General features: G+C 48.3%; 1 protein-coding gene across 3 annotated transcripts in view; it reads left to right on the top strand.

The window, feature by feature from the left end:
* The first annotated feature begins 304 nt into the window (after window positions 1-304).
* LOC101952321 (galactosylgalactosylxylosylprotein 3-beta-glucuronosyltransferase 1-like) overlaps window positions 305-24,388 on the top strand; it is a 51,808-nt gene continuing 27,724 nt past the window's right edge. For 2 of the 3 annotated variants that reach the window (XM_005292662.4, XM_065573064.1), the window contains exon 1: window positions 305-999. The gene's annotated coding sequence lies outside the window, so the exon portion shown is untranslated. The remainder of the gene's footprint in view (window positions 1,000-24,388) is intronic. The other variant, XM_005292660.4, reaches the window with a different exon arrangement.

The following is a 24,388-nucleotide window of genomic DNA, read 5'->3' as shown; positions in this document are numbered from 1 at the left end:
GGACCCGAGCCACAGTTGGCTCTGACCCACTACACTAGCAGGGTCTAGGACCCAGGCTCTGACTGAGTGCTTAATCACCAGAGCCAGACTGATTTGTGTGGGGCGGAAGAGAGGCTTGGGCTCAAACCTGAGTCAGAGGCCTGGCTTAGTGTGTGGTGTTGACAGACCCCACGCAGCTTTGCACCCCGAGTAGGGGGGTACATATGGGACAGTGATCAGTGGAGTTACTCCCTTCCGTGGTGGGGGACAGATGGGGTTGGCTCGGCTGGGGCTGGGGCTGGGACGGCTGCTTCTGCCCAGGGATCCCGGCCTTTGGCTCAGCGGGCAGCCGGACACGCAGCTCGCTCCCAGCAGTGACCTGCGGCCGGAGCAGCCACAGGGGAGCGCCCAGCTCAGTCACAGCCCTGTCCCCGCCAGGCGAGGGAGGCAGCGGGGCAGCAGCAGCACTAGCCAACCCCCCTCGCGGCTCCCGCGCTGAGCGCCCAGCCTCCCTCGCTGCGCAGGGGCGCGCGGCGGCTCCGCACTCCGGGGCAGGGGCGCGCGCCGCATTTCGCTCCGGTCCCCTCCGCGCCTCTCATCTTCCCCCCTCGCACCCCTTCCCCGGCTCCCCTCTTAAGGTGGCCCAGCGGGATGCACGTCGGTGCATCCCCACTCTGCAGACCGCCCTCCGGCAGGGTTGCCTTAAGCAGGCTCATTCGCACAGCCACGAGCGGAGCTGCATTCCCGGCGCTGCCTATAAAAGGGCTCGATCCAGCCAGTGGGAGGCTGAGCAGGATCCACCCCGGAGCCGGGCGAGCCTCTGGCGAGCTCCTGCCGGTCAGGGCACCTGCTGACGCGCTCCGGAGAGGGAGCTAGCGAGCCTGTAGCCGGGCCGGACCCATTTCCTCCCTGCGGTGGGAGCTGCTCGCGAACCAGCCCGGTTGACACGTTCAGGTGCAGAATCGCGCTGGATTCTCAGAGAGCCTCATGGTGACCCCTCCAGCCAGCGCATCTCCCCAGGTAAGAGCGAGCCCTCGGTTCCTTTCCTGCGCGATGCTGGGGAGGAGGCGGGTTAGGGGAGCAGAGATGACCTTGCCATCGCTGCGCCGCACAAGCACTTCTTTTAATAACCTAGTATTTGGAGTAGAAGTGGGCCGACCCAGAACCCTGGATCCAGGCATGAGGCATCCCAAACTTTAGCGGTGCTCAGAATCCAAATCTGGGTCTGAATTTTGTGAGCAGCCTCATCTTTGTAATGGGCCAAACTAAAACTGCAGATCATCAGAACATCCCCAACATATGGGCTGTTCAAAATCCAGATTGGAATTTTCCAGTTTGGGGTCCATATCTTCCATCTAGCTATCTCTGTAGCATCTAAGTAACTGAGATAGGATCTCAAATCATGTTACCAAAATTCACTAACTCACCTTCACAGTGGGGCTGTGAAGCTATTATTCCTGTTTTACAGATGGGGAAACCAAGGTGAAATGACTTGCCCAATGATGCACAGTGAATTGTTGGCAGAGCTGGAGACAGGACCCAGGTGTCCTAGCTTCCACTCTTCTGTTTAAACTGCCAGCCAACACTCCCTCTCCTGCTCAGTTTGAGAGAGGCTACAGCCCCCTGACAAAGATGTCTGATGACACAGAGGGTATGTCTACACTGCAAAGAAGACTCTGCAATACTGAGGCTAGGTCTACACTACCCGCCTGAATCGGCGGGTAGAAATCGACCTCTCGGGGATCGATTTATTGCGTCCCGTTGGGACGCGACAATCGATCCCCGAATCAACGCTCTTACTCCACCAGCGGAGGAGGGAGTAAGCGCCGTCGACGGGAAGCCGCAGAGGTCAATTTTGCCGCCGTCCCTACAGTGGGGTAAGTCGGCTGCGATACGGCGAATTCAGCTACGCGAATAGCATATCTTAAATCGACCCCTCCCCTGTAGTGAAGACCTGCCCTGAGTCTCAGACCCCAAGTCAATTGACTCATTGGGCTTGAGTTATGGGGCCAAAAAAAATCAGTGTAGATGTTTGGGCTCTGTCTGGAGCCTGGCCTCTGAGATCCTCCCTCTGGCCAGGTTTCCGTCTACACTATTGTTCTTACCCATGTCACCCAAGCCCCATGAGCCCAAATCAATTAACCCAGGGTCTGAGACTCGGTGCTGTGGGTCTTTTTTTTGTTTTGTTTGTTTGTTTGGGGAGGGAGTGTTTGTTGTTTGTTTGTTTGTTTTGCAGTGTAGATATACCTAGAGAATCCCAAGACACCACAAATGCCTGATGTCAAATTCCTGTGTAGTGGGTCCAAATCCTTATTTGAACAGGCCATGAAGAGACAGCGAGCAGGCCTTCAAGGTGGGAGAAAGGGTGTAGGGAGGTGTTAAGGGGAAGAAAAACATCTAGCCCTTTTCACCTCTGCTCTTAAACAGGTGTCTTCTCGCAAATTTGCTGGTTTCTTAGGAGCAATTTCGTTTGGCATGGAGCCTCCCAAGTGAGGATGGAAAGCGCTTGGCTCTCCTTGCCAATCACTCCATCTAACCAGGAGCAGGGGAAGGTGGGAAAGCTATATTAGCAGCAAAGGTATAAGAGTCGGGGGAGGGAAGCCCCAGGATGTTGCAAGTGTGGGAAGCTACAGCTGTTTCCTGAGTAACTCCCTGGAAGAGGCTAGTCTCTGAGTGCAGGGGGAGGCACGGGCAGATCCACTGAGCAGTGGGGTCAGCAGGGCAGAACCAAGCATGTATGTCGCCCAGCAGTAGTGACTGGGGATTAATATACAGCTGGCAACATGCAGCTTCTGCAGGCTCTTTCTGCCCTGTGGCAGGACAGTGGTAGGAAAATGGCCTGTGAAGGAGTACAGCCGCTTTCTGCTCTAGCCTGGTTCCACATCCACTTGGGTTCAAATCCTGTTTGGTTCTAATGTGCAGAAGGGCTTTGGAGACCTCTGCCTCATTTCTGCGGGTCACCAAGCAGCAGTCTGTCTGCAAGAGGCCCTAGGACAGGTGAGCGTTACAAATCAGGAGATGGGTATATTGAGAGAGCGGCATGGCATTCCAGCAGAGGAGAGGCCATTGTAATTCAGGAGATAGGTACACTGACAAGGGGTTAGGGGAAGAGAGGCCTGCAGTCAGTAGAGAAGATTACAAAACAGGAGTGACGCGCACTGGCAGTAGGGTGACCAGATGTCCCGATTTTATAGGGACAGTCCTGATTTTTGGGTCTTTTTCTTATATTGGCTCCTATTACCCCCCCCACACACACACACTCCCTGTCCTGATTTTTCACACTTGCTGTCTGGTCACCCTAACTGTCAGAGCTATCTGTGGAGTCCAGGGGTGGAGTAGCTGGGCTGGGGGAAACGACTGCAGGGCAGGAGTGAGGGGCATTGGCAGGGCTGTGTGGGGAGCCCAGGACTGGAACAGCAGGTGGTGCTGCAGGTCAGGAGTGAGGGGCATTAGAAAAGCTGAACCTGTTTCTAGCCACATGCTGCGTCTCTTCTCTACTCCGAGCCTAGTAGCAAGATACTGTATTAGGACAGCTTTTTGTTTTATCTGTGAATTACAGCGAAGCAGTTGTTAATGTCACATATGTGACACACACAGTACCTAAGTGCTATTCACAGAGTAGCTGCTGTACATGCCCTGTGAGGGGTAAAGGCGCACAACCGGTCTCCTGGGAACCGCAGCAGCCACTTGCAATGCACTTAACTCTGCACTGAATAAAGGCTCCACAGAACAGTTAGTCTGCATGGTGGGTATGTATAGTAGCAAGAGCACTCAATATTGTGGGGTTTTTTTTTTTCAGAAATCAATTGATATTGCATTAAAGCACAGTAGCTACATTCAAAATGGCAAAGGAGCCAAGTAATAACAACAATTAAATTATTTACACTTGTATATGAGGACTGTGGCCCCAGAGCACTACACAAACCACTTATGCAGAGCACCATTGCAAGACTGGCTGCTGTCCTTCACTCCAGAGGTGGCTGCATTTCAACACACTGCATGGCAGTGGGACAGGAGGTAAAGAATTTGGGCCAAGGACACTGGGGCAAATGCCCACTCTTATGAAAAGGGACAGGGGATTTTTAAGGTGCAAATAGTACACACAGACCTTTGGTTTTTAAGGTATTGTTTGAAAGATCCAGTGAGGTGTATGGGACTCAAGAAGTAGTAGTTCTCCCTAAAAGACCTAGAGAAACACACCTCCACTATACACGGTCCTGGGGCCCTTACATTCCATCCTCCTTCTGGATTCAGGGTTATTTAGCAACAATTGCCCGGTAGGGCTGGAGGAGTTTTAAGGACTGTGTCGAAGTAGATTGCAAATGATGATTAAAATGGTATTTGTTTTAATATACAAAATCTATCTACTCTGCGCACACACATTAAAACTTCTTGCCGCTGGCCCCTGTTGCACTCATACCTGAGGCGATTTTGAAAGGACACTCCCTTCATTTCAAGTGTGTCAGCACGGGCCAGGAACTCCTGGCATCAAAGGCAACCCCAGTATGTTGCATTTTGGGGTATGTCCACACCACAGTCGGAGGTGTGATTATAGCTGGGGTAGGCACATCTGTGCTAGCTTCAGTGTAGCTAACACACTGCAAATAACAGTGAAGATGCAGCAGCACAGACCCTGGGGCAGGCTGACAACACAAGCTATGTACCCAGGGTTCCAGGTGGCTAGTACAGCCCATGCGACACTCATGCTGCTGCATCCCTCTTCGTTGCTATTTTTTTTAGCTGTTACCTAGATTAAAGCTAGGGTGGGTATGCCTACCCCAGCTGCAGTCACACACCCGAGTGCAGTGTAGATGTATCTGTGGTGGGAGTGAAACGTGGCTTAATTCCAGCAGCGCTCCCTGCAAGGCTTCCATTCCCTACTTACCACAGCACCCCCAGCCTCTCCTGTGTTCATGAGCACTTGGTGTACCCCTACTTCGTATTTCATATCAGCTGCTGCAGGCTGATTCCACCATCCGCTTCAACCCTGCTTCCAGCAACACCCAAAACACTCTTGCCAGGATCGAGTTTGAGCCTGCTTTGAGGCCCCCCTGCATGCCTATAGCCAGCACTCAGAGCTACTTCTAATCCTGCTATGCATCCTGGGGCCAGTGTCCAGAGCACCCCTGCTTCTAACTTCCCTACAACCCATAGCCAGTGTCCACAGGGCCACTGCTTCCAGCCCCACTTCACCCCTATCATCAGCACCTGCAGCATGGCTACTTCCAGACCCTCTGGCTCATGACCCTACCTCTCCACAGCAGGTTCTCTTTTGTTTCCCTGCTCGGGCTTTCTGACCCAAGGGCCTGTGTCTATGGGGAGGTAGGAGAAATCCTTACCTGCCTCATGAAAGCCACTAATGCTTGTGAGAAACCTGCTACGCTCTCGCCTTCCCTTACATGGGGCATCCAGAATTGGGCGGAGAAAGCTCTGGAGTCAGTCTGGCAAGTGTACCCAGGGAAAATCACACATGTCCCTGTCCCATTGTGATCATTGGTCATGTTATGATGTTAGGGGAATCCCAATGTATGTCGAGACAGACCTGACCCAATATCAGGCTCCCGACACACATACACACCCCTCCACTCAACCATGAGAGTATTAAAACCCAAGTCTGCCCTTTGGGACTTGCATCTAAGTCTAATAATAATAATGATACTTTGCCTGTCTGTATTGCCTCCCATCAGGATCAGAGTGCTTTACACACATTAGAGTTAACCCTTGCAACCTGTCTCCCACCATGAAGTTCTGCAGGTCAGTATGACTATCCCCGCTTTATACATGGAGACACTGCAGTGCAGATTTGTCCCAAGTCCTACAGTGGCAGAGCTGGGAATACCCAGATCTTCAGACTCCCAGCCCGGGTGCAAGGCTGGAAAGTAGCAAAAGGCCACTGAGCTCATCATGACTTTAACAAAATGATCAGTTTAAAAATTGCTGGAGCATCTGATTCAATGGAAGAATAGTCAATACAATGCACAGGTGAGCCCCAGAACGCCTGGTCTGTGACTAGGGTCCCTAATCACTACGGTACTACAAATACATACTCTGTTGTTATTCGTATTAACCCTGCTCTCAGCCGTAGGTGTGTTTACTGTGTAAACCTCATTCTTGTCTGGGAGGTAAGCTGGGCAGACCCCACTATCCCCCATGTAGGGGATTCAGTCTACCTCTGATAAATACCTCTAGTTGTGGCTGAATTGCTTTTAATGAACTCGATCCTTTATCTTTCTAACGCATGGTCTACACTACCAACTTCTATCGGTATAACTATGTCTCTCAGGGGCATGGAAAATCCACACCCCTGTGCGATGTAGTTATACCAACCTAACCGCAGGTGTAGGCAGTGCTCTGTCCACTGGAGGGTTTCTCCCGTTGACAGAGCTACCACCTCTTAGGGAGGTGGAGTACTTATACCCATGGGAGAAGCTCTCATAGAATCATAGTATAGAATCATAGAATATCAGGGTTGGAAGGGACCTCAAGAGGTCATCTAGTCCAACCCCCTGCTCAAAGCAGGACCAATTCCCAACTCAATCATCCCAGCCAGGGCTTTGTCAAGCCGGGCCTTAAAAATCTCCAAGGAAGGAGACTCCACCACCTCCCTAGGTAACGCATTCCAGTGCTTCACCACCCTCCTAGTGAAATGGTGTTTCCTAATATCCAACCTGGACCTCCCCCACTGCAACTTGAGACCATTGCTCCTTGTTCTGTCATCTGCCACCACTGAGAACAGCCGAGCTCCATCCTCTTTGGAACCCCCCTTCAGGTAGTTGAAGGCTGCTATCAAATCCCCCCTCATTCTTCTCTTCTGGAGACTAAACAATTCCAGTTCCCTCAGCCTCTCCTCATAAGTCATGTGCTCCAGACCCCTAATCATTTTTGTTGCCCTCCGCTTGACTCTTTCCAGTTTTTCCACATCCTTCTTGTAGTGTGGGGCCCAAAACTGGACACAGTATTCTAGATGAGGCCTCAACAATGTCGAATAAAGGGGAACGATCACGTTCCTCGATCTGCTGGCAATGCCCCTACTTATACAGCCCAAAATGCCGTTAGCCTTCTTGGCAACAAGAGCACACTGTTGACTCATATCCAACTTCTCGTCCACTGTGACCCCTAGGTCCTTTTCTGCAGAACTGCTACCTAGCCATTCGGTCCCTAGTCTGTAGCAGTGCATGGGATTCTTCTGTCCTAAGTGCAGGACTCTGCACTTGTCCTTGTTGAACCTCATCAGGTTTTTTTTTGGCCCAATCCTCTAATTTGTCTAGGTCCCTCTGTATCCGATCCCTACCATCTAGTGTATCTACCACGCCTCCTAGTTTAGTGTCATCTGCAAACTTGCTGAGAGTGCAGTCCACACCATCCTCCAGATCATTAATAAAGATATTAAACAAAACCGACCCCAGGACCGACCCTTGGGGCACTCCGCTTGAAACCGGCTGCCAACTAGACATGGAGTCATTGATCACTACCTGTTGAGCTTGACGATCCAGCCAGCTTTCTATCCACCTTACAGTCCATTCATCCAGCCCATACTTCTTTAACTTGGCGGCAAGAATACTGTGGGAGACCGTATCAAAAGCTTTGCTAAAGTCGAGGAATAACACATCCACTGCTTTCCCCTCATCCACAGAGCCAGTTATCTCATCATAGAAGGCAATTAGGTTAGTCAGGCACAACTTCCCCTTGGTGAATCCATGCTGACTGTTCCTGATCACTTTCCTCTCCTCTAAGTGTTTCATAATTGATTCCTTGAGGACCTGCTCCATGATTTTTCCAGGGACTGAGGTGAGGCTGACTGGCCTGTAGTTCCCCGGATCCTCCTTCTTCCCGTTAGCATAAGTGTCGTCTTCGCTAGGGGCTCTCAAACCGGGGATCGTGACCCCTCAGGGGGTCGCCAGGTTATTACCTGGGGGTCGCAAGCTGTCAGCCTCCACCCCCAAACTCCGCTTCACATCCAGCATTTATAATAGTGTTAAATATTTTTAAAAAGTGTTTTTAATTTATACTGGGGGGTCACACTCAGAGGCTGGCTGTGTGAAAGGGTCACCAATGTAAACGTTTGAGAACCCCTGGTTTTCTCTAAGCGCTAGAATGGCGCAGCTGCACTGATGCAGCTGCCGTGCTGTAATTGTAAACAAGCTCTAAGTTAAATCAAATGAGATCCATGCAATTTAATGTATGTGAGTCTTTTAGACCAAAATCCCATCTTCTCTGCAGGGACATTAAGGCTCCATCGTCCTTTTCTTAAGAGCTGGAATTTGTCCCACTCTTCTTGGCAAAGATTTCCCCACCCCACTGTTACTGAACATGCTGTACTGTTTAGTTGCCTTCCTCCCCCCCACCACACCCCGAGCAACTGCATCTTAGTGGTGCTGTCTGTGTCTAGTTTGTGAAGTGCTTGGGGAGCCTTCGGGAGGAAATAAAAATAGCACGATACAAACTTCTTGAGTGTGCAAGTTAGTGTTAAAAATGTCTTGAGTAGAGATGCAGAGTTTGGATTCAGATCCCTGATTTTTTTTTTTTTTGATTGAGGTCCAGCTCTTATAAGAACAGGCTGGCTTGCAAGATTGGGACATTGCCTCATACATTTGGGGAGATTGAAACGATTGGGGGTATTTAGTTCAGAGAGAAGAATATAAGAGAGGACATGATCATATACGGAAACCAATGGCACAGAGTAGGTAGACTAGCACTTCTATTCACCCTTTCTCATAGTAAAAGAGCAAGGGGAAATTTGATTAAATTGAAAGGTAGCAACTGTAGGGATAAAAGGAAATCCTCTCTTACACAATTGAACCAGTAGAACTCACTGCCATAAGATATCAGTGGATATGTCTGTGCAGCAACTAGACACCTGCCGCTGACCTGTGCCGGCCAACTCGGGCTCACGGGGCTCGGGCTGCTTCACTGCTGTGTAGACTTCCAGGCTCAGGCTGAAGCTGGGGCTCTAGGACTCAGCGAGGTGGGAAGGTCCCAGAGCTCAGAGTCCTGCCCGAGCCTGGAAACCTACATAGCAGTGAAGCAGCCCAAGTCCCGTGGCACGAGCCAGCCGCAGGTTTTCTTTGCTGTGCTGCAGGCATACCCGTGAAGCTAAGAGCTTAGCAGGATTCTGAAAAGCATGAGCCATTTAGATGCCTAATGAAATATCCACTGTTATGTTAAATAGAATCCCAAATGTAGAGTGGCTATAAATCCTCATTCTTCACTACCTGCCTAAGGTTAAGAAGAAGCTTCCATAATTGTCCGTTGTAAGACTTCTTGCTCCTTCCCCTGGAGCATCTGGTCGGAAGGAAGGATACTGGCCTAGATGGACCTCAAAAGGACTGATCCAGTCTGGCAATTCCTCGGTTCACTTGAATGGGAAAATAATTCAGTTCAACCTTATTCTCAAATCTCAGAACAGGTTCACTTTGGCTTCAGTTCATGCTTCTGGAGAAGGATCAAGCTGGTTCTGATTTGATCCGAACTGGTTCAGTGCTGCAACCGTTGTTGCTTGTGTTTACTTGAAATGGCTGTCATCAGCCTTGAAGCGTTTTGTGGTGCTGGTTTATGAATGATACAAAGCCAAACTGTATTGTCCTGGTATTTTTCCTGTTCCCCCCTGGCACTGAGGTCATGGCAGCTATTTCAGCTACTCCCTGTCCCTGTAACTAAGCCAAGTAATGAGATTGGGTGAGGGAGAAGGGGAGTTAACATTCAAACAATTTAAACTCGTGTTAAAATATAATTAAAAAATTGTCTGTCTGAAAGCTTATGTTGGGTATGGAGAGCAATTGGGTTTGTGGGGGTACTTATGTATGAGTTTAGCATGTCAGGCAGTGCTGTGTGTGTCCCTTTTGCAAGCTAAGTAGGGTTGATCCTGGCCAATATATGTATAGGAGACTGCCAAAGAAAACCCGCGTGCCAGTGGCAGTGGTTTTGCAGGCTCGCTTTCTTCTGCATCGATGCAGAACCCACCCTCAGTTTGGCATTAGGGGGCAGTGCGCTGCTGCAGGTGCCATCCTTCAGAGCAGCTGTACAGCTGGTGTCCTCTTAACCCTCGTGTTTATTAACAATCCCATGACCCCTCCTTGTTGGGGCCGTGCTGGGTTCTATGCCAGAACCTGCCTATGGGGTAGCTTTGGACAAGTCACTTCACTAATCCTCAATGTCCCCATCTGTAAAATAAACATGGATAATAATACTAACCCTACCTCTGGGGCTTTGTGAGATGTAATTGCTATTCACAAAGTGCTTTAAGATCCTCAGGTGGAAGGGGCTATAGATTAGTAACCAGCCAAAGCTTAAGATGATGGTTCCTTTATTGCCCCGTAGATTTAGTGAATTATCTGACTTTCCTTGTATCTGTCTAATGGTAGGCCACAATAGTGGGCTGTATGGGATGGGTGCTTCAGGGCTACCAGAATGCAACCATGGTTGCAAGGAGTGCTGTGCATGGGTGTGGCAGAGCAGTTCCAGCCAAAATATTGTGCTCTGGGGGCCAAGCTGAGCCATCACAAGGAGAAGCAAGGGAACCAGCCATCTCATGCAACCAACCTCACTGAGATGGCTCCCACACCGGTGCAGCCAGGCCCAAGGTGGCTGCTCTCTCATTGAGAAGCCCATACTGACTGACCCTGCTGGTGATCTTGTTTTTTCTCTCTCTCCTGATACATCACGGTTTGTTGCCTTTCATCTCAGTGGGTTTTTTTCCAATCCACAAAAAGGTGAAAAGGAGCGAGGACTGATGACTTTCCTGTATCTGCTGGCTTCTCTCTCCAGCTCCGACATGAATAAGGCCCTTCATGCACTCCTCTTGAGCAAACACAGATGCTTTTGTTCTGTGGGCTGGTGGGATGGGATGGAATTAATAAATCAGAGAGCTGATGTTGTGCTGCCACATTCCTGCAATTTTAAGGCAAGATCAGGAAAGAAAGAGGGCAAGTTAACTCCTCTCTTCTTTAGAGAGAGCTCATGCCAACTCCTGTCTTCCTCTCTCTCACTCCTCTGCTTTCCTTCCCATTTAATCTCTTGCTCTTTCTCCCTTCATTTATTTCTCCTCCTTTTTTCCCCACTCGTTCACCCCCATTCACTTCAATGCATCCCTCTCACTCAGACTCCTCTGTTATATTCTCCTATCTCGCCCATCCCTCCATATTTCTGTCCTTTCCCCCATCTCATCCCTGTGCATAAAAGGAGCACACAAACCCCAGGGAGAGGTGTTGTCCAGTGGTCTGAATATAGGGCTGGGAACCAGGAATTCCTAGGGGCTATTCTTGATTCTGTCAGTGACTCCCTCTATATAACTTTAGGCAAATCAGTACCCTTCTCTGCCTCAGTTTCCCCTTCCCTAAAATGGGGATAATGATGCTCCCATCCCAGATGGGGCAAAGAGCACCTCAAGGGGAGGGGGGTGTTAATGAATGCCTTTTTTAGATGAAAAGCACCGAGTGGTGTTGTTCTCATGCCATAGATATGACATTTATCTGTGTGCCTGTGAGCGGAATAAGATCCTGCCGCCCACAGCCCCAGAACTGGCAAGGCCTTCTCCTCCTTGAAGTCTGACCAAAAAACCTTGACAGGCTGTGCTTAAAATTAAGTGAATGATTCTGATTAAACTGAAGAGTTCTTAACATCTCCGCATCCCTGCTGTTTGGAGGTAAGGGGCTATTACAAGAGCCTATTCTTCCCCAATCTGACTGCACATTGATCTTCATGGGTGAAACCTGTACCCTTCACATAGCTGAAGGTTATTGTCAAGGTGTGAAGTTGATGCTCTTTGCGCCTTGTGTATTTTTTAGTAATAACACTAGTGTTTTACAGCATTAGTTCTTAAAAATCATTTCACAAAGGTGCATAAGCACTATTGTTTTCATTGTAGAGATGGGGAAACGGAGGCACGGAGAGAAGAGAAGTGATTTGCCCAAAATTGCAGAAGAAATCGCAGCTGAAAAGAGAACCCAGGAATCCTGACGCCCAGTGGTGCCCTACCTAGCGGCCCCAGAGACGAAGGAATAAGCAATAATTACCTCTTTGTCTTTTAGATTAGTGGATATACTCGGGCCTGACCTACACTAAAAAGTTAGGTCAACTCAGCTACATTGCTATGAGATGTGAAAAATCCTCACCCCGAGAGACGGCATTAATTTGACCTAACCCTAGGTGTAGACAGTGCTAGGTCGACAGAAGAATTCTTTCATTGACCTAGGTACTGCCTCTCAAGGAGGCTGATTACCTATGCGAATGGGAGGTAGTGTCTACACTGAAGCATTACAGCAGTGCATCTGTCGACAAGCCCTCCCCATTGGGGGACTTTGGGACAAGGGTATCCTTCTGCACTCCTTTGATACATGTCCTAGCAGTTTCTTATTTCTGGGCTTCTTCTCCTGATCAGTTATTGATTGTACATCATCTCTCTGCTAAATGTTTAAGTGAGTTTTTTGTTGTTTTTAAATTAGGGTTACCATATTTAAAAAATAAAAAAAGAGGACGCTCCATGGGGCCCTGGCCCCGTCCCTTTCCCACCCCCTTCCCCGCCCCAACTCCGTTCCTTCCCCAAAGTCGCCGCCCTAACACCCCCTCCTCCCTCCCAGCCACGCAAAAAGGGCTGCCCAAGCGCTACCGGCTTCACGGTTTGCCGGGCAGCCCCCAGACCCTGCGCCCCCGGCCGGCGCTTCCCCAGCGTAGCTGGAGCCCGGGAGGGGAAGCGCCCAGCCGGGGGTGCAGGGTCTGGAGGCTGCCGGCAAACCGTGAAGCCGGTAGCGCTCGGGCTTCGGGCAGCCCCCAGGCCTCCGGACCCTGCGCCCCCAGCCGGGCACTTCCCCTCCCGCGCTTCGGCTGCTGTGCTCCTCCTCTGACTCTTCGGTTCTGTTTAAGAGCCGAGCTGCCTGAGCGCTACCGGCTTCGGGCAGCCCCCGTGCCTCCGGACCCTGCACCGCCGGCCGGGCACTTCCCCTCCCAGGCTCCAGCTGCTCTGCTCCGGCGGTGCAGGGTCCTGAGGCAAGGGGGCTGCCCGAAGCCAGAGCACTCAGGCAGCTCAGCTCTTAAACAGAGCCGAAGAGTCAGGGGAGGAACAGAGCAGCCGTGGGAGGGGAAGTGCCCGGACGGTATTTTTCCCGGACATGTTCGGCTTTTTGGCAATTCCGCCGGACGGGGGTTTGATTACCAAAAAGCCGGATATGTCCGGGAAAAACCGGATGTATGGTAACCCTATTTAAATCAACCTATTGTACCACTGGGGTTCCCCTGAGATCTCTTCTACTCGGTTCTCCAAGAACTCAGTTTGACTCCTTGCCTTGCTGTATGCCAGATATACGCTGAGTTGATCAGCCTTAAGCACAGGGGGAAGTTATAGGGTGTACCACATATCCAAAGTTACACAGAAAATCTCTTCCTTGATGTACATTAACACACTGCATCACGTGCTTTGGGATTAGCTTGGTCACTTTGTAGGAACGAATCCCTGTACAGCATGCCCTGTCCATACATGACTTTACCTCATCTTACATTTCAGGCTTCTCTTGTCCAGTGTCAGTGATTCCCTGGGTGTTCCCCATAATTTTAGCTAACACAGACATTCTTTTTCTAGACTCTTCATCCATTTACCTCCCTAATCCTGTCTCCCAAGAAATGAGACCTCACCCATGTCCACTTTCTCATGTCAAGACAGGCCTACATATAAAATCCTCATACACCCAGATCTCCCAGCTAGGGCTCAAGTGACCAATACCAGAGCTTCAAGCAAATAGTATTAAAAATCATGCGATTGGCTTCAAATCATGAGAGTTTGTAAACTAATCTGTTCTAGTTCTTTTTATTTGTCATCTGATTTTGTTGTTGAGCCTTTAGGTTTCACATTTCCAGGCTTTGCTCTGCAACCATGAGAGCTTAAATTTTACTTTATTTTTTTTTTAATTAAAGTTGGGATTCTCATGTAATGACATGACTCCAGGAGCTGAAACATTAGTGTAGTTACAAAAGACTGGAAGACCGCTAATGTTGTGACAATATTTAAAAAGGGTAAATGGGCTGACCTGGGTAATTATAGGACTAGTCAGTCTGACATCGATCCCGGGCAAGATAATGGAGCAGCTGATACTGGACTCAATAAAGAATTAAAGGAGGGTAATATAATTAATGCCAATCAACATGGGTTTATGGAAAACAGATCCTGTCAAACTAACTTGATATCTTTTTGGATTACAAGTTTGGTTGATAAAGGTAATAGTGTTGATGTTATATACTTAGACTACTGAAAAGCATGGGACTTGGTACCACATGACATTTTGATTTAAAAAAAAAAACTAGAAAGATCAAATTAACATGGTAGGTTTCAAACTGCAGTGGTAAACAAGGAATCCTCATCCACTCTTTCTAGTGTGGTCCTGCATAGATTGGTTCTTGGCCCTGTGCTATTTAACCTGGAAGAAAACATAAAATCATCAATCACTGATAAAGTTTGCAGATGACCCAAATTGCGGAGGTGGTAAATAATAAAGAGGACATGTCACTGATTCAGAGCGATCTGGATTGCTTGGTAAGCTGGGTGCAAACAAAATGCATTTTAATATGGCTAAATATCAATGTATCCTTCAATGTAGCCATGCTTACAGGATGGGGGACTGTATCCTGGGAAGCAGGGACTCTGAAAAAGATTTGGGGATAGTGATGGCTAATCAGCTGAACATGAGCTCCCTTTATGATACTGAGGCCAAAAGAGCTAATGCTAGCTATCCTTGGATGCATAAACAGAGGAATCCAAAGTTAGAGTAAAGACGTTATTTTACCTCTGCATTTGGCACTTGTACAACCACTGCTGGAATACTGTGTCCAGGTCTGGTGTCAACACTTCAAGAAGGATGTTAATAAATTGGAGAGGGCTCAGAGAAGAGACACGAGAAAGATTAAAGGATTAGAAAACCTGCCTTATAGTGATTGAGCTCCTTGAATCAATCTATTTAGTTTAATAAAGAGTAGGTTACAGGGTGACTTGATTACACTCTATAAACACTTACCTGGGAACAAATATTTAATAATGGGCTCTTCAATCTAGCAGAGAAAGGTATAACATGATCCAATAGCTGGAAGCTGAAGCTACATGAATTCAGACTGGAAGTAAGGCATACTTTTTTTTTAAACAATGAGGGTAATTAACCATTGGAATCATTTACTGAGGGTCATGGTGGATTCTCCATCACTGACAATTTTTTGATTCAAGATTGGATGTTTTTCTAAAAGATCTGCTCTGAGAACTATTTTGGGGAAGCTTTATGGCCCATGTTATACAGGAGATCAGACTACATGGTCGTAATGGTCCCTTCTGGCCATGGCTTCTGAGTCTATGATAAACACCAAATACTGCTTTCCCCCCCTTAGACTTCCTCCACAGACCAAGACCTATCACAAGATGACTGATGGATCTTGGTGTGAGCATCCAGTCCCTCTCATACCCTCATTCTGCTAAACACAAATCCTGTGCACCAGAACCACACTACAGAGAGGTGCCCTTCCCTCTGATATCCAGAGTCCCTGCAACAAGGCCCATGATGTCACTGCTCCCTTTCAGCATCACCATGCTAGCAGTACTCCATGCACGGTACACATTTTCTACACATACATGCAACACCCTAATGCACACTCTATATAGGTGCTGCATATGGACCTAGCTGTACACACACACACACACACGACCATGTTCACCACTGGCATAAGTCAACACAACTCAGTTGAATTTGGTCCATAGATTTCCCCCCATGATTCTAATGGGCCAGATTCATCTCAGACCTCCATAGAGTCAAACACAGTTTACATGCCAGAATGTGGGGAATGTTGCACAGTCCATTTTGGCCACTTTCACACTCGTAGGGTTTTAAAAATCTTAAATTTCATGGTGGTGTGATGGGGTGGGGGGACCTGACCCAAAAAGGAGTCTGGGGGGGAGTCAGAAGGCTATTACGGGGGAGGGGGTCACAGTATTGCCACCCTTACTTCTACGCTGCTGCTGGCGGTAGCGCTGCCTTCAGTTCTAGGTGGCCGAGAGCAGTAGCTGCTGGCCAGGTACCCAGCTCTGAAGGCAGCGCTGCCACCAGTAGTGCAGAAGTAAAGGTGGCAAATTCGTGACCCCCTACTACACTAGCCAGCTCTCATGGGGGAGACCAGATCTGATGGTCTGTGACGCGTTTTTCATGGCTGTGAGTTTGGTAGGCCCCTAGTTATAGCCAAGACTCAGACAGAGGTAGGGGCTAGAGGGTGTCTGTAAGGCACAGCCCTGTTGTAGTTGGGTGCAGAGGTGCAGTAGTCCCTCCTGGGACTCCTGTATTGTATGTGCTACAGGGAGAGCTTTGCACCATTCAGCATGAGCAGCGTGCACGGGGCCTTGGATCCACGGTTCTCCTCACAACATGCTGCTTCCCAGGCCCTTTGAGGAGCATCTTTTTCCCCACCCCAGCCCTTCCACGCCAGTTCTGGGCCCACTACAGTATGGCCCTGAATGGGAGTCAGATGAGCACCAGGATCCCGAGGCCAGATTTCCCCCCGAGAGCTGTGCAATCCACTTCCTACTGGCATTCAGAGGTATTTCTGGGGAGATTGCACAGAAGGGGGGCTTATTTGACTTACTGACTCATACATTTCCACATGAGCAGCTGCTTCTGCCCTAGTCCTGCCTTTGCTTGGCGATAGGGAGACATAGTGAAGCGCAGCATGCGAAGCACCACAATCACAGCTGCAGAGTGAGAGTCTGTGTGTGTGTGTAAGGGGAAAACAACCTCTAAGTCATTCTGATGTTGCACATTAGATCACCAACTGTCCCACTGCAGGGAGAGACATAATAAGATGAAGAGTACCCAGGAGGGATGCTTTACTGCAGACAAAACTGTTCACCAGTCAACAGAACTGCAGACTCTGAGAGCCTATCCTAAAAGAGAGGAATACGAGGGGCCCTTCATTGCTTCTCTGTGTCTGCAGCACTGTCTGCTTACTTATCCAAATGGTCTAACCTCCAGAGATGCCAGTCTGTCCTACATTCTCCACCCAGAACTGCATGCTTACTCAAGGGGAAAGTGGATGTGACCTTCTGAAACCAGAAATCCACTCCAGGAAAAATGAGACTCAGAAATTAGTGTTATGCCGAGGTTGGACTGGCACATCAGGAGAAAACTCCAGGGAAATCAGCCAGCCTGCCCCAGAGGGCAATGTGAAAAGAAGGGGCCGTGAGTGAGGAGAAGGAGGTAGGCCAACAGTGGGAATAAGACAGAGCTAGAGAGAATGTGCTGCAGTGTGCTTGCAGGAGAGGGGATCTCAGGAGGAGACAAGGGTTCCTGAGTTTCGGTTTTCATTTAGAGATGGGTTGCCAAAGCCAAAACCCTGCCTCTAAACACCCTCAATCCTTGGTGAGGTTCTGGTCCAGAATGGATTTGGGCCAAACCCAAACCCCAGATCCAGGCACCTCTTAGCTTTGGGAGATTTGAGATCCAGATTCTAATTTAGTGTTTTTAACTGCAAATTTTTAAGAGGAGGTTGGACAAACACCTGTCAGGGATGGTCTAGATAATACTTAGTCCTGCCTTGAGTGCAGGGGACTGGACTAGAGGACCTCTCAAGGTCCTTTCCTGTTCTATGAAATCAAAAGCTGATTGTCACTTAAGTAATTCCACTCTCTGACACAGACAGATGCACAAACTAGACAGAACATGGGGGAAGTTCAAATCCACATCTGAGCTCTGACCCATCTCTCATTTCTGTAGAAGGTTGCTGTTTATCTTGCCTCAGATATAAGACAGAACTGATCTTTTTTTAAATCCTCTGAAAAAGGACTCCAAGTATAGCCAGAGATTCCAGGAAAGCCTGGTTCATCTCTCACCTCTGGCTGGAGAGTCCCTGTTGCCTAGTAATTCTGCCCAAGATCAGCTCTCCACCTGCAGTTTGGTAGCATCTGAGGATAGGGGCCAGGGCTATGTGTGACAAGGAGTACCAAGGAATGTGTGTTCCATCTTGCTGGGTGAGGTTACCAGTGGTACTATGAATAGAAAGCAGAGAGAGGAGAGCTGCAAAAGTGAGGGGAGAAGAATCTTTTGGTAGTTTCCTACCATCAATCTATTGTATACAGCAGTGGTTCTCAAACTTTTGTACTGGTGAACCCTTTCAAAGAGCAAGCCTATGACTGCAACCCCCCCCCCTTATAAATTAAAAACACTTTTTTATATATTTAACACCATTATAAATGCTGGATGCAAAGTGGGGTTGGGGTGGAGGCTGACAGCTTGCAAACCCCACCCCCATATAATAACCTCACAACCCCCAGTTTGAGAACCTCTGGTATACAGCATACTGTGATGGCTGGTCTGTGCAAAGATAATTCTGTAGGCTTAATGGGTGGAAGGAACATAGAAATTGCCATCTAAGAATGGCCAATACTGGGCTAGATGGGCCTTTGGTTGGACCCAGTATGGCCATTCTTATCTGGTCTAGCACTGGCGAATCCCTCAGGCTACAGAGGAAGGTTTTGAAAAAAAATAGTAATAATGTACCTAGTCCATTTTCCATGCTCTGTATGGATGGAGCCTGATGGAAATTCCTTTCTGACCCCAACTCATGAGCTTACAAAAGCATGAAGGTGTGCAAATGTGCCTCTAGGCATAGTACAGCACTGTTGACTTCCCAAGGAAATTATGTGTTCTATGTACAAAGAGCAAAGCACTTTCAGTCTGGATTACATGTATTTGCAATTAAAGGAAAACAGAAAGAAAGAAGAATTATAAATTCTCCATGAGAGCAGAGTTTGTGTCTCACTCTGAAATCTTCCATCTTGAATCTGCTTATGGCCCTGTCCTCCCCACAGGCAGGCACAGATTTACCCTCTCTCATAATGTTTTTGTTTGGTTCTGCTTTGTAGAAGTGACATGGACAGCAGTTTCCTTTTCAGGGGTCCCTTTCTTTTTACCTCTGCTAGGTATACCACTGGTTCCACTACTTTCCTGACAACTCCTTCCCCCTACTTCCTCCTTCCCCTTTCACGTCACATCATCAGGGGCAAATACTCTACATTGTTTATGCTGTTTTTTCATCCCAGTCTCTTGGTTAAACGTGATCGAAGTAGATCAAATCTATAACTGATGTTAAAGATTTAATTCTGCTGGAGTTTTCTGAGTAGTGGACTGGCATATAGCTGTAACAGAAAATTTGCCATATACACCACATTTTTTCTATCAGATACATTTTTAGGAGTCAGCATAATATGTTGATGCTAGACAATAAGCAGCTGATCGAATGGGCTTTAATGAATTTATCCAAAGGAAGATTTGAGAACCAGCTCTTCGGGTAACCTGTATGCCACAAGTCCACTTCACAAGGCCTTGGTATTTTCCACAGAAGAAATATTCCTCAGGTATATTATTCCTTGCCTTCTGGAATAAATGTGTAGTCTTTGCCAAGGCCTAGTAGTCACTCCTATGGTTAACAGAAACCATTTCTGAAATGTTTTGCTGGCCACTACAGAACTAGCATTAGCTATTTTCCCTTCTCTATGTCATATTCCAGGTCTGGCCTCAAAAAACTTCAAGCCAAACTTTTCATTTTCATTATGCTTTATTGATCATAGTACAACATAGTACAACCATCATTCTCCAGTGAAAGCAGCAGGGTATTATTACCCCAAGCCACATGGCAAAAATCACTCGAAAAAATTGATTTTTTTCTAGTTGACTCAGACCCAGATTCAGCAGGTTACTAAAACACTTGTGTATCTATGGGCATGTGAGCACCCCTATTGACTTCAGTGAGATGGCTGACATGCTAAAGGTATGCATGTTCTTCAGTACCTTGCTGAATCAGCACCAACGGCTCTTGTTTGCTATATGATTTTGCCATCCAGAAGGAGTGCATTGCATTACTTTAACCAAAGCAGGATCTCTCTCCATTTCCTTGGCACTTGGTGGGGGTGATGGGAAGGCTCACTAGGTAAGAGAGAGTTTGTACACTGCCTCTAAAGTAGGGAAAATGAGCAGAATAATCAATCAGGGTAGTGCATTAGTGATAGCAATGTCCTCTGGAGGCTTGCATTTGATGCAGCTAAGATCAAAGCCCATCTCTGCATCCTGGCTGTTGCTAGAGGTGCAGTGTCAGCCTCTGGACCCAGTATCTTAACAAGGAGCTTGTGATCAAGGGCACTCGTGATATTTAATTATCCCCCAAATAATGCCTAATGTCTCTTTCTGAGAGTAATTCCTCTCAGCCTTTGATAATGTTCTGGAAGCAAGTGTCGTGGGGTTTGCCTTTCCCTCTTTACAACCCACATGTGCAATGACAGCTACCACTCCTGCTGAACAGGCATCATGAGTTAACACAGTCGGGAAAGCTCTGGGTGAAATGCACCAGTACACTGGAACTATTCAGTTTTGCTTCCTTAAAAGACCTGGTCTGCCTCTCAAACAAAACCCATTTCCTATCTTTTAATAATGCATCTATTGGGGCTGCTTAATGCCGATACATCTGGAATGAATACTCCCTAATAGCCACCGTTGCCTAAAATGGATCTCCACTCTGCAAGTGTTTGGTAGCAGAAGGGGCAAATCTTCATTTAGATAAGCACCCAAAAATGCGTTTCCTCTGAGGTTAGACAGTTCTGAAGAGTTTGCAGCACTGAGTTAGGACTCTCAGGAGAGCTGGCTCCCATGAGACATCTAGTCCCTCCCACGTCTGTTTGGTTTTATCTGTCACTTTTTCCTCCAGCATTTCTGTTTATGATTAACAAGCACAGATGCATGAAAATTAAAACTAGGCCCAAAGCTGCAATGTTCTGAACCAGACCCAAATGTTCCCAAAGCTCCGGGGGTTCTGATTAGGCCCATTGCAGAGATAGGGGCCAGTTGTGCGATTTGGATTTAGGGAGGTTTGGGTCCGACTAATGTTCAGATCAGGGTTTTGGATTGAGCCTCTCTAAAAATGAAAACTTAACAGAACTTTCTATCCCCCAGGAAGGTTCTGGGGGAGTCTGGGACTAGAGTTCAATTCAGCACTTACCTGAACCAGTTGTGTTCATCCCTGCTCATAGCCAACATAACCCCTGGCTGTTCCCTTTCTACCTAAGATGGCAGGTAATGGCATGTGTTAGCACAAAAGCATTGGACCCCAGAGGAACTAGCCTGCAGATTTCATTAGCACTGCCTCCAAATTTTTTGTGAGTAGGACCCAGTGTAAAGGAACGCCTAGAGATGATCAGCATGTGTGGGACATGTCTCCTCTCAGGAAAGGAGCCATGCAGAGCTGTTTACAAATCTGATGGGCAGGATCTGGAGGCCAGCAGTAGCAAGTGTAAAAAAATCGGGACAGGGGGTGGGGGGTAATAAGTGCCTATATAAGAAAAAGCCCCCAAAATCGGGACTGTCCCTATAAAATCGGGACATCTGGTCACCCTAGCCAGCAGTGAGGTGAGGGACATGACATTAAGTGAGTTCCCAAAAGAAAAGCCAGTTTTCTGGGCTGACGACACTGCAGATCCATAGGGTTAAAGAGATTAACCAAGCAGGCAGGGAAAGGATGGTGCTTTTCATGAAGCCTTGGGGGGGGGGGGAGAAGGGGGAAGGAAGAGTGAAGCAGAAGGTGTAGGATTTCCTCCCAGGGAGGGGTTCCCCATTCCTACCCCAAGGGTGCTCACACTGAAAGCTGCAGCTTAGATGTATGTGAGCATCCAGTCCCCATAAGTGTTAGCTCTAAATCCAGCCACTATTGTCTCCTCCTCCCCCATATTATTTACTGCTTTGTCATTTTCTAGCACTGCATCCATCCAAGGATCTCCAAGCTCTTCAGTGAAGTCAGCCTCATATCCCTTTCCCTTGGGTCAAGATCATTTATCCCCTCCTACAGATGAGGAGTGACTTGCAGAGTAAGGACTAAAACCCAAAGCACCTCTCTCCATCACAAGAGCATCCCTTTTCCTTAGGGGTGCTGTACAATGCAGGAACACTGCCCGTGCTGGGAAGGGTTAGGGTACACTCAGTCCCTGCCCCATTTTTCTAATGAAATCCTATCTCCTGGCATGCAGCATCCTTCCCTGCCATTGGCTTCTCGGATAGCCAGATCCAGCAGAGTGCAGGGAAGAAAATGCTGCTACTCAGCCAAAGAACCAAATCTCTCCTCACATTTCCTGTCCCACCACAGGCTGTGGCATCCCGTCCTGGAAATGAACCCTTAGTGCTTGTTTAGAGCTAACCCAACATTTCAGTCCTACAATGGTTCCCATTCATTCAGCACTGCGTCCGGGAAGAGGATTGTCCCACTGGGGAGAAGGAAGCCTGTATAAGTGGGCCTCATTACCATGGTCATATACATTAAGTTCTGCAGCTTTCTTGCATAGCAAGCCTGTGTCATCCACTTACGTGCTTCCCCGTTCCTGTTTTATTTGTGCATCTGAAACAGGCAGGAGATGGTCTAGGCAAGGGAAATACTGCAGCTCCTCAGTTGTAACCAGTATTAAACAGCACATGTTGACGCTTCGGCTGCGGACTCTGTGGGATGAGATGCAAAAGAATGGATTAGAGGGGACAAACTTCCTGTCGATTTCAGTAAGCAGAGACAGAGCTGTTGCTGAGCACCACAAATACAAGAGTTTCCATGAATTATGCATTCCTTGTTTGAAGGGAGGTTGGCCTCATCAATAATGAAGGCTGGCTGCTCTGCCTTCAGCATTGCCTCCCCAGTGCCAGCAGTTGGGGAATTCATGAAATCTGCATGGATGTCCTCAAGGTGCTCCAGAACCAGTGGAGAGAGACAGGCTGCGGAACGCAGGCTAACACAATACTGCAGAAAGTTCCTGTGCATACAAAACGTGAACCTGCCCAGCCCGTGCTGCCCTGCCAACAGCTCTGCTCAAGTACTTACATTCAGACACACACGATACAAACATGCAGCCAAAAATGAAGGCACCCAAAATTACCAGGAATGTTTGAAAATTTTGGCTTGATCAGCTGAGATTGATTGGGGGCACTTGCATTAACAGACTCTAGATTTATACATCAGGTGGCTGGATATTATTGGTAAACAGCCCTGGTCCTTGAAACCCACTCCCCCTTCACGGTGACAGTCTATGCTCTTGTCTACACTACACAATTAAATCAACCTATGTTAAGTCAAGTACAGCCACCCCATTAATTGCTGCAATTTCTCATGTCCACACTACCCTCCTTCTGCCAGTGGTATGGGTCCTCCCCAGAAGCGTTTCCATTGACTTAAGTGGGCCAGTGTTGGGGGCTGAGAGCCCGGGCCTAAATTTACTAAGCGCCAAGGCAGACTGCAAATCCCCCGTATTTCCTCAGGCTCTTTTCAAGTCACTCTTTCCTTTCTGATGTGGTTCTCTCCTTTGCTCCATTCCCTTCTCTGTCCCAGTTTGTCTCCACTATTATCTCTGTCTTCCCTTCATTCTTGTCCCCCATGGGCTTCTCTTTTCTCCATGTCTTCCCCAGCCCCTTGCTCCTCCAGGGAGAGGGCCAGAGAATGGATCCTGCTCCAACACAAGTGATAAGAGTGTTTCAGAGACTGAGCAGGTGATGTGTGAACTGGAGTGTGTCACCCTCCAAATGCAGGTGAACACAGAACCCTGCACTGCAGCCCCACTCTGTAGAATGGAGGGAATGACATGGAACTCCTGGGAGTTGGAGGGTTAATTAATGCCAGGAGAGTGCTAGGAATATGCTCTGTATTATTATTACTCATTAGTATGATCCCACTTTTCCTTTGTTGGGCTGTCTCCACATCCTCTTTTCCAGCCTGCGACCTTGCCTGCCAACCCAGCCTCTGCCCTACACTGATTATTGTGAGTTTAGAGTCATTAGAAAGGAGGAGGATTAGGAAGTTCAACAGGGCGGCTCTCCCAGACCTGGGTCTCCTAAACACTGCTCCTGAACGCATGCAGCTGCCTCACAAACTCCAGGCCGCTGAGGCCTCTCCCTAACACCGCCATCCCAAATATCACTCCCCAGCCCGGCTCTCCCTAGCCTTAGCCATCTGAGTATGCTTTCAAGCCATCTCTATGGCCACCCCTTAGTGGGGGTCCCTCCAAGGCTGCCACTAATCCAGTTCTCCTGAGGACTATCCCAACCTCCACTGAGATGCCTACTATTGTACATCATCTCAGGAAGCAATGAGGCCATCTATGCTGCACACTTGTTTTGGCAGCATGGAGAGTACATACACTGCAAGCCCCCCAGCACAAGCCTAAACAGCAGTGTAGACAGCAAGGCCCAGCTCAGGCAAGTAGAATTAAGACATGCCTGTGGGTACGTACCTGGCCATGAACACTGCAGGCTCTCTACACGCCCAAGCAGTGCCTCCCCCATTTATACTGCTATTTTTAGCAGTGTAGTGTCCCTTTCCCGCTGCTGGAGTCTTTCCCCACCTCAAGGAAAGAGTTCAGTAGTGGGGAGACTCTGGCAGT

This window comes from Chrysemys picta, chromosome 1, assembly GCF_011386835.1.
Source record: "Chrysemys picta bellii isolate R12L10 chromosome 1, ASM1138683v2, whole genome shotgun sequence".
Lineage (NCBI taxonomy): Eukaryota > Metazoa > Chordata > Testudines > Emydidae > Chrysemys > Chrysemys picta.
Note: the sequence above shows the minus strand (reverse complement) of the source record. Positions and strands in the feature narration are given on the sequence as shown.